The following is an 8,758-nucleotide window of genomic DNA, read 5'->3' on the forward strand; positions in this document are numbered from 1 at the left end:
GTTTCAAACATTTTGTATTCTAATGAAGTTGTACCTAGACAAAAGTAAAAACTGAGCAAATGTACTAGTTCGAGTTTCACAAATATCAGGGACCTATGTGTTCATATTTATTCTTTAAAATATGTGAACAGTTTATTAATAATATTTAATGCTCAAAGTGGCTATTTGTATTTGTTCTTTATACAACTGGACAATTTTTTAATATTCTAAAGTCTATGGTAGAAATGTATGCATAAGGGAGCATAGCTGGCATATGTATAAAGAAATTGTTTTAGCGTTAAGATAAAATGTAAAGATATATGTTTAACAGCTGATCTAAACAGCTTTTGAAAAAAAATAAAGGATTTTATATAAGAACAGATAAAATATATTTTGTGTGAATTATTTGTTAATGTAATTCACACAAAATTGTAACATTGTAAAACAATGTTTAAACCAGAGACTAAAAAATAAAATGTGTACATACCTGAACAATATTCTGTAATTAGACATGTGAAACAGGGAATGTTGAGCCTGTTTAAACCATTTAGTAATTCCCAGACAATCCTGGCTGTGGGTTTCTTCTTTGACTTCTGCTTACCATGCTGATTGAGAGATGTTCTCTGGAGGACACTAGTGTTACATTGCTTTCCACTAACTCCTATGGTTCCCTTGCTTGTATGCACTGACCATTCCTCATCTTCAGACTAATAACTACCACATTTTTCTTCCCACACTTTTCTTTTGATTTTGCTTTCCACCCTTGGACATATTTTTTATGTGTAGGAGAGTATAACATTATCAGCTTGATATATTAATGGAAGCAGTTGCAGGGTTTTTCCTGTCCAAAAACTGGACATATTTTTTATGTGTAGGAGATTACTGATTACATATTTACAACTACTGTACACATAAAAAGCCATATGAAATTTTACAGGCCAAAAAAAAAATGAAATTTTGTGAGGCACAAAACTGAAGTTTGTTTCGTTTATGCCTAAATCCAGTTCAGCATGATGACATATGATATAATGGTAAAAGAGTAATGCCTGCTGGGCAATGTTGTCAATACGTTGTGGAAAAAAAAATCATTGCAAACTTTAAGTAATTTGTTAAAAGAGTAATATTACTACTTATTTTTCAAAAGGAGTATACTATATTACTCCTGGCAAATAAGTAATTATTACATAATATGTTATATTAGTAATGTGTTACTTCCAACTCTGATTATGGTATGCTTACAGTTTTTATAGACTGATTTGAAAGTCCAATTTCACATCATACAAGGATAGCTGTATATATTACAGAATTGTGTTCATAAGAATTACTTATGAACACTTTGATATCACTTGAATGTTTTTTTTTTTTGTCTTTCTCACCGACTAAACTAGATGTCAAGTTATGCAATGCATTAAGCTTTTTAGGCCCCTCACCCTATATTTGGCTTTCTTGACTTGAAAAAAAAAAATTTCAGGCCATTTGGGACTATTTTGTGCGGGAAATTACACTCTTATGATAAAATGTAATCCAACAGGTGTCTTCTGCAAAAATTGTTAAAAGGACTTGAAGTGGTGCATGCAACTGATCCCAGCAGTTCATCTTCTAATGGGATGCAAGGGGTCAAGCTTAGAAAAAAAAAAACCATGTGAAATGTCATTTTATGTTATTCCAAGGTTGCTGATCTTGAATATAAAAATATTTTGATATGTGATTATTTAGCAGTCTAAGAACCACTTCCAGAAGGTTAAAAATGATAAATTTTAAACGTAAGTGGGTGTGGGTGGTATTTTTAGACTATTTCAAGGGCAGTGATTAGGAATATGTTATGTTTGATCCTTTACTAGATTTTTTGCTCTCGTTGGAGGCAGAAAATGACAACAATTTTATTAAAATCAAGAATATTTATGCTTTATACATTTAAATTGAACCACAAATTTTAATATATAAAATATTTTACAGAACTATTCTTGTTTATTATGTACTATTTATGTACTTTTACCTCATGAAGTAAATCATTAAATTTATTATGGACACCCTGTAGGGCGACTTATGCTATTTCAGACGTTTTCCAAATAAATGTGAGTAAGCTGAAGCTGAATCGATTAATTTTCAAGTAACAAAAAGAGATCGAGCTAGATAAATCAAGCTGGAGATACCCTCATCTTTAACAAGTAAATCTCTGACACAAATAGTTAAATCTCGTTGTAGCCAGCAATTAAAAATATTTTATTTTCTGTGTTTTGTTTAAGAAATTAATAGAGAACCTATCATCTGTAGAACTTCATACTTTAATACCTAAATAACTGACTTTAAAAGTTATTTCGCAAATTTCAGTCTTGTGTTGGAGATAGTTAAACGTTTACATTTATTTGTGTCAATTTTCAAGCCAGATGAGTCCGAAAAGAGAACTCATAGCATTTGACCCTGAAAGTTCCTTTTAAGAAACTTAGCCAGGATGGTTACTACCGGTGTTCTGACGAAACATCCTACCCATCGAAATGATCTACTCACTGATACTAAGCATGCGCAGACCAAAATTTTTACAGTTTTCTGCATAGGTATTTACTGTCAACATTTTATAAGTTGTATATTTTGCATGTGTGACTTTTAATCTTGTACAGGCCATTGTATCCATGCACGGCTGTGTCTCTTTCGGGCATTAAATGATGCATATTAAATTGAGAAATGTTAGCATTTCCATGTTAAATTATGATTTGGTATAACGTTATAAGTTTAATGCTACGACTTACAATAAACGGATGGGTGTAACATATACGGTGTATATACCGTATTTGCCATTTAAATAAACTACGGGCTGGAGCGCAGTACGAAACAAGTCAGCGACAATTAGGACAATGACGGCAAAAAGGCGCGCAACAATACAATTATATCGTATACAACTATATTGTATAATATAATATATATTATAATATTGTATAATCAGAATCCTGCGGTAAAAGAAACACGCTAATTTAATACTTCGCTAACTGTAACGTACATCGTGAGCTCCCTACATGTTTAACTAAGAAGTCGCTGAAAGGTGACTGGTGATTTAAAACTGGCTCAGACTGGGGTCCGGGTAGAGAACCTTGCTACACAGCCGCACGTGATCTACTACAGGAAACACCAAGCTCTATATTTATAACAGAGTTATAATGTAAAGTAAATAGAGATAACTGATACGCAAAAACTTTATATGCTGTACACTAACATAATTAAAAGTGTCCTCTCGTTCTCTGAACTCACACTATTTGAGAGAATGTTGAACACATACATATTAGTTTAGATAAAACTGGATGGTGTGCACACATCCTGGTGATAATTGTCATCGTAAACCTCTAAAGTTGCGCTCAGTGATTTGTTGTTTGTTTGTCAGTCTGTCCGTGGGTCAGGTGTTCACAATAGGAAGACGACAGACCAAGAGAATTGTGTTTATGTGTTTTTAATAAAATAAATAAATACAAAATAGAAATGACTAATATTTCATGAAAAAAGCTAAAATCTAAACAATATTAATAACAGCTTTCAAAATGACAATAGCATCGTTTGAACAAAGCGTGTTGAAAGCGCCCTTCGATAGCTCAGTTGGTAGAGCGGAGGACTGTAGTGGATACCCTAGTCATCCTTAGGTCGCTGGTTCGAATCCGGCTCGAAGGACGTAAATATTTTTTTTTCGCAATTTCTTATTTTGCCAAATTGTAGTTTCTTATTTTGTCAAATCAGTGGCTCGAAGGACGTGTATCTTTTTTTTTTTATATCTTAATTTGCCAAATTTAGATCTCTGGTCTTAAGTGTATAGCTATTTTTAGCATACCGGATATATAAAGAGAACGTGACCTGAAACAAACTATAGTACTGTATTTACAAGGGAAATGAATGAATGTACGTATTTGAAACCAGCTTTTCTAATATAACTGATTTTTCTTTTGTTCAGTCCAACCAATGTTTTTAATGTACAATAGATAGATAGATATATAGCACTTTATTTGCGCCAAGGGGAAAATCTGAGTTTTTACAGAAGCCCATGAAATAAATAAATATATTATGTGAAACAACAAACCCCTCTCAAATAAATACCAGAAATACTAAAAACACAGAAAATTAAAAAGAAAGAAAACTTGACACCTGGCAGTCACAGTCACTGTTTAGGCTTTATGCAGGTGTATTGCCGCTGGTATAAAGGTGTCACAGTGGTTTTCTAGACACACTTCTGCTAAACAATTTGCTGGCTGAAAGTTCTCAGCATTTCAAAGAGACAATTGCAACATTTTTGATACTGGCTGCCAGTTTTGTCTCCATTCTTTTCTTTGCTGCTACCTCCAGCGGATCAAGAGTTCATATCATAACTGACCCTTGTTGTCTTCGGTGGGCCTCTCTTGAAATGATGTTACCGGCCCAGCACATCACAATGTAGAAAATCACACAGAGTTGTAGAAGATGTGAAGGATGTAATTTAGCACATTAAAACAGTACAGTCTCCTAAGAAAAAAAGAGTCTGCCCTGCTGTTTCTTACATAGTTCCTTTGTTTTAGAAGACAAGCCTAGCATGTCATTGCGGTGGACCACCAAGTTCCAAGTGCAGTGCACCACCTCCACTCCCTCAGTAATGACCGGTCACAGTGGTTCTTTTGGTGCAATGAAAGTCAATATCCAGTTCTTTGGTTTTGCTAAAGTTAAGCAGCAGACAGTTCTCATTGCACAAAGAAATAAAGTCCTCCATCTGACTGCTATACTCCGTCTCATCTCCAGAGTAATTATTGAACATGTGCACTGAAACTGTGGTCCCCTGTTGTGATTGTTAATATTGTAAGTGTGATCATTTGAGAGGTGGTGATGGCATCATTATAGCCCCTTCTGCCCTGGCTCCAGACCAAAATGGTAAGGTGGACATCTGAAATACTGGGGAGGACATGGTGTGGTAAACTGAAAAATAGCCAGGTAGGTCATTTATGTGACTCCACTGACTGGACTTTTCATTTTCTTTGTTTATCTGGTTGGTCTGTAGCTGGACTGTGAGTTGAATGGAACTGGTAAAGTTGTTGGGCTGAATAACCTGCCCTCATCAAAACTGTTCTAATGTACAGTACTCAAGGATCACACTTACAAGGAATGAGTGGAAAGTGGGATAGGCACCCCATCTAATTGACAAAGTTCAAGACCTACTACAACAACAGTATTTATTTCTAAACAAAGGTTGAAGCTCCTATTATTTATTAGCTGTGTTACTTGATGAAGACAGGTAATAGAATCATTTAAGGAGTATTTGATATCTCGCCCTACAGCATGTAAACCATCAGTGCCTTTGCTTTGTATCCTTGTGCTTCTGAACCTTTCTTAACTGCTACTCTTTGTGTTGAACGTGTTCTGCTTCTCATACTATGGAAGAGAAAAAATGTATATATTAGCATAAATAGCATATTAGTATAAATAGCCATAAAAGTAATTAAAAGCTTCTGAAACATTAGATTAAGCATAAATTAGAATGTCAAGCAAATAAGATAAGTCAAGCAAATGGTTAACTAAAAAGTCAGTCATATTGCATTATTTTTTAAAGCTTGAAGCAGAACTGCTAATGTGGGAAAGAAGGACAGGACAGGAAAATAAATGATGCATAGAAACTGCCTAGGACAGGAGAAGGAGGTGTGTGTGTGTGCACCTGTGGTCGACAAGATAGGAAGCTAAGGGAAAGTGGCCTTGGTAGACGTGTGAGAAACCAGCTGGAATGGTGAATCAGCAGAAAGACAGCAAAAGGCTTTGCTATAAACAAGGTCAAAATGATGTAATGCATGAAAAACAAAATTAGTATGTTCAGGCACTAGCATAAATAAATATAGAAGAATATATTGGAATTAGCGCAGAGATTAAGCCAAATCAAGCATGCCAAGCAAATGAGTAAATAAAGGCACATGCCATATTTCTTTTAGTTAAAAGCTTAGCTTTGGGTACCAGATAACTAGCATGAAAGGCTTTGGAAAGGAAATGACACAAGAAAGCCCAAAAATGGAAAAAGGAAATATCTGCCCAACCAAAGACCAATCAAAAATAAGTAAAAAAGAAACTAGAGATGAACAATGGACAGTGAGGACAGGTGCAGAATGAGTTAATTGAATGAGTTTGGAGTGATAAGAAATTACAATATAAGTTTTGAGTTTTGAACTGTTCTGGGCTCAGCTCAATTTGGCCGTATTGGGTTGAGTCTGTGTTATTATTGTTGTTTTATTGCAATAAAGCTTTAAAACTCTGTTTGCCTATCCTGAGTCCTAATAGCCTTCATTTTCAGGTAAAAAGGCCTTCTGGTGACAATTTTTCACCACGACAATACTTTGTCATTTCGAAGTTCCTTGCTCACCTCCTGGATGCTTTTATGCCTTCTGTCTTTAAAGGTAACTCTCAGCTACGCGTTTATTCCTCCTCATGTGTTTCATACTCGCAATTCCTCTTTCAATTGCGTCACCAAAGCCAAACTGACCAATCTGATTTCTCTGAGAGACATGATATACAAAGACCTTAGAGTTTTATTATATAGTAGATAGATAGATTATAAAGGTGCTATATAAATAAAATGTATTATTATTATTATCCATCCATTTACTTGTATGTTGGCACCCTGTCTAGGGTTTGTTTCTGCCTTGTGCCAAATGCTAGGTAGGATAGGCTCCAGCTCTCATACAAGACCCAGGTCTGCATTAAGGTGGTTAGAAAATGACATGACATCTACCAATCCGTTCTCCAAAGCTCTGTATTTCATTTTACATCCTTTAATTCAGGGTTCCAGGGTTTTTATTTGGTTTTTCAAATATAAATTTTGAGATTACATAAATTCTATGTCCAATTTAAGATGTAAAATGAAAGATCACAATTAAAAAAAAGATAGAATTTGTTATATGGATTAGGCTGTTATGACAAAAATATCTCGAGAACATGTTCCTAAAAGAATAAATATTTTTATTTACAAGTCAATTGGTTTCATGTTTTCATGAATTGCTCATACTGTATTTTACTCCAACACAAAGGCTCCATCTAGTGGTTATTATTAAATATCCTCAGTTATTTCATCCATCCATCCATTTCCTTTAACTGCTTTTCCAAGGCAAGTGTTATATATTATATATTTATCTTTTGTATGCTATTCATTATTATTCTTATCCAAATTTTTATATATAATATAATATATATAAGTGTTATATATTATATATATATTATATGGGACACAAGGCAAGAACAACCATTGGATAGGGTGCCAGTCTATCGCTGTGTGAAGACACACACACACACACACACACACTCTAAAGGCCCAATTTAGCAACACCAATTCACATAACCTGCATGTGAAGCAGCTAATAATAATAAGAATACTTCACATTTATAACTGTTTTCTCACTACTTGGAGCAGCTACATCATTAAATTGGCAGAAAAAAATGATTTCATGAAGTAAATGCTGGGTGGCACAGTGGCGCAGTGGTTAGGAGACCAAAGTTTGCATGTTCTCCCCTTGTCTGCGTGGGTTTCCTCCAGGCGCTCCGGTTTCCTCCCACAGTCCAAAGACATGCCGGTTAGGTGGCCTGGGTGTGTGCTTGGTGTGTGGGTGTGTTTGTGTGTGTCCTGCGGTGGGTTGGCACCCTGCCCAGGATTGGTTCCTGCCTTGTGCCCTGTGTTGGCTGGGATTGGCTCCAGCAGATCCCCATGACCCTGTGTTCAGATTCAGCGGGTTGGAAAATGAATGGCTGGGATGGACGTAAATGCTATTATAGGTAAACATAACATTTATTCGAATGTTTATTATTTCAGAAATCAGTAAACATTGGATGCAAGCAGGGAACAACCCAGGCATGGGGGCCGTCATGTTGCAGGACTCACTGATTTACATTATTGGAAGGTTGATGGTAAACTGGAGGGCATGAAAAAAACAGGATAAATATGGCAATAATGTTGAAACTCTATACGGACAGCTGTCCGGAACAAGATTCAAACCCCAAGTTTCCAGATCCATGAGGTAACAGCACTAACCACTGCACTGCCATGCCACATAAACAGACTTTAGATAGTAATTGAATGTTCATACAGGATAGAAGGTGCTGTAAACCTCTGTTATGCTAAGAGCGAGATACTTTAAGGCAGTAAGGATCAGATTTTGAAGTTTCAGTCTCCACTCTTTCTTGCATGAATGTACTCTGGATGATCTAGAAACAAAATCATTTGGAAACATAAGACTGCTGAATACAGCTACATAGGTATGGTGAATAGGAACTTTCAAAAAAAAATCTCAGTGACTTGTCATTGAACATATAGATCACTACTGTTAGCTGCATGTTGGCTTGCTACACCAAATGGGGTTGAAAAATAACAACACGGCCTCACAGCATCGACTCTCCAGAAATAAAGAGCAGGCTGGGAACTGCTGCACAACAGCTGACTGAACACACCCTAATAATGCAGATCAGAACAAACCACAACAAAATGCAAATATGTTGGTAAAATGATGAGACTAAAATTATACAAGTCCATAATCCCAAAGGAACAACCCTAAAAGTGACAAGCTGTTGATCATACAAGAGGGGGCATAAAAATTTCAGGAATCGATCAATAGCACGGGAATAGGGTGTAGTTTTCATATATGCTGCTAAGTGTTGTATGCCTACAGTTTTGTTAATTGGCCTGCAAAGTGTCATAGTGCTGAGTTGTGCAAGTACATATTACTAAAATTTTTTCAAAAATCATGCAGGTGATTGTTTTTTTTTTAAGCCAAAAAAATCACTTCAGATCATATTGAACATCAAAACA

The 8,758-nt window shown here is 35.5% G+C and overlaps 1 non-coding gene across 1 annotated transcript; it reads left to right on the plus strand.

The window, feature by feature from the left end:
* The first annotated feature begins 3,546 nt into the window (after positions 1–3,546).
* On the plus strand, positions 3,547–3,633 carry trnay-gua. Its single transcript is given in 2 exon segments — positions 3,547–3,583; positions 3,598–3,633. It is a non-coding gene; the product is annotated as a tRNA-Tyr (tRNA).
* The last annotated feature ends 5,125 nt before the right edge of the window (positions 3,634–8,758 follow it).

The sequence above is a fragment of the Polypterus senegalus genome, chromosome 5, assembly GCF_016835505.1.
Source record: "Polypterus senegalus isolate Bchr_013 chromosome 5, ASM1683550v1, whole genome shotgun sequence".
NCBI classification, from domain to species: Eukaryota; Metazoa; Chordata; class Cladistia; order Polypteriformes; family Polypteridae; genus Polypterus; species Polypterus senegalus.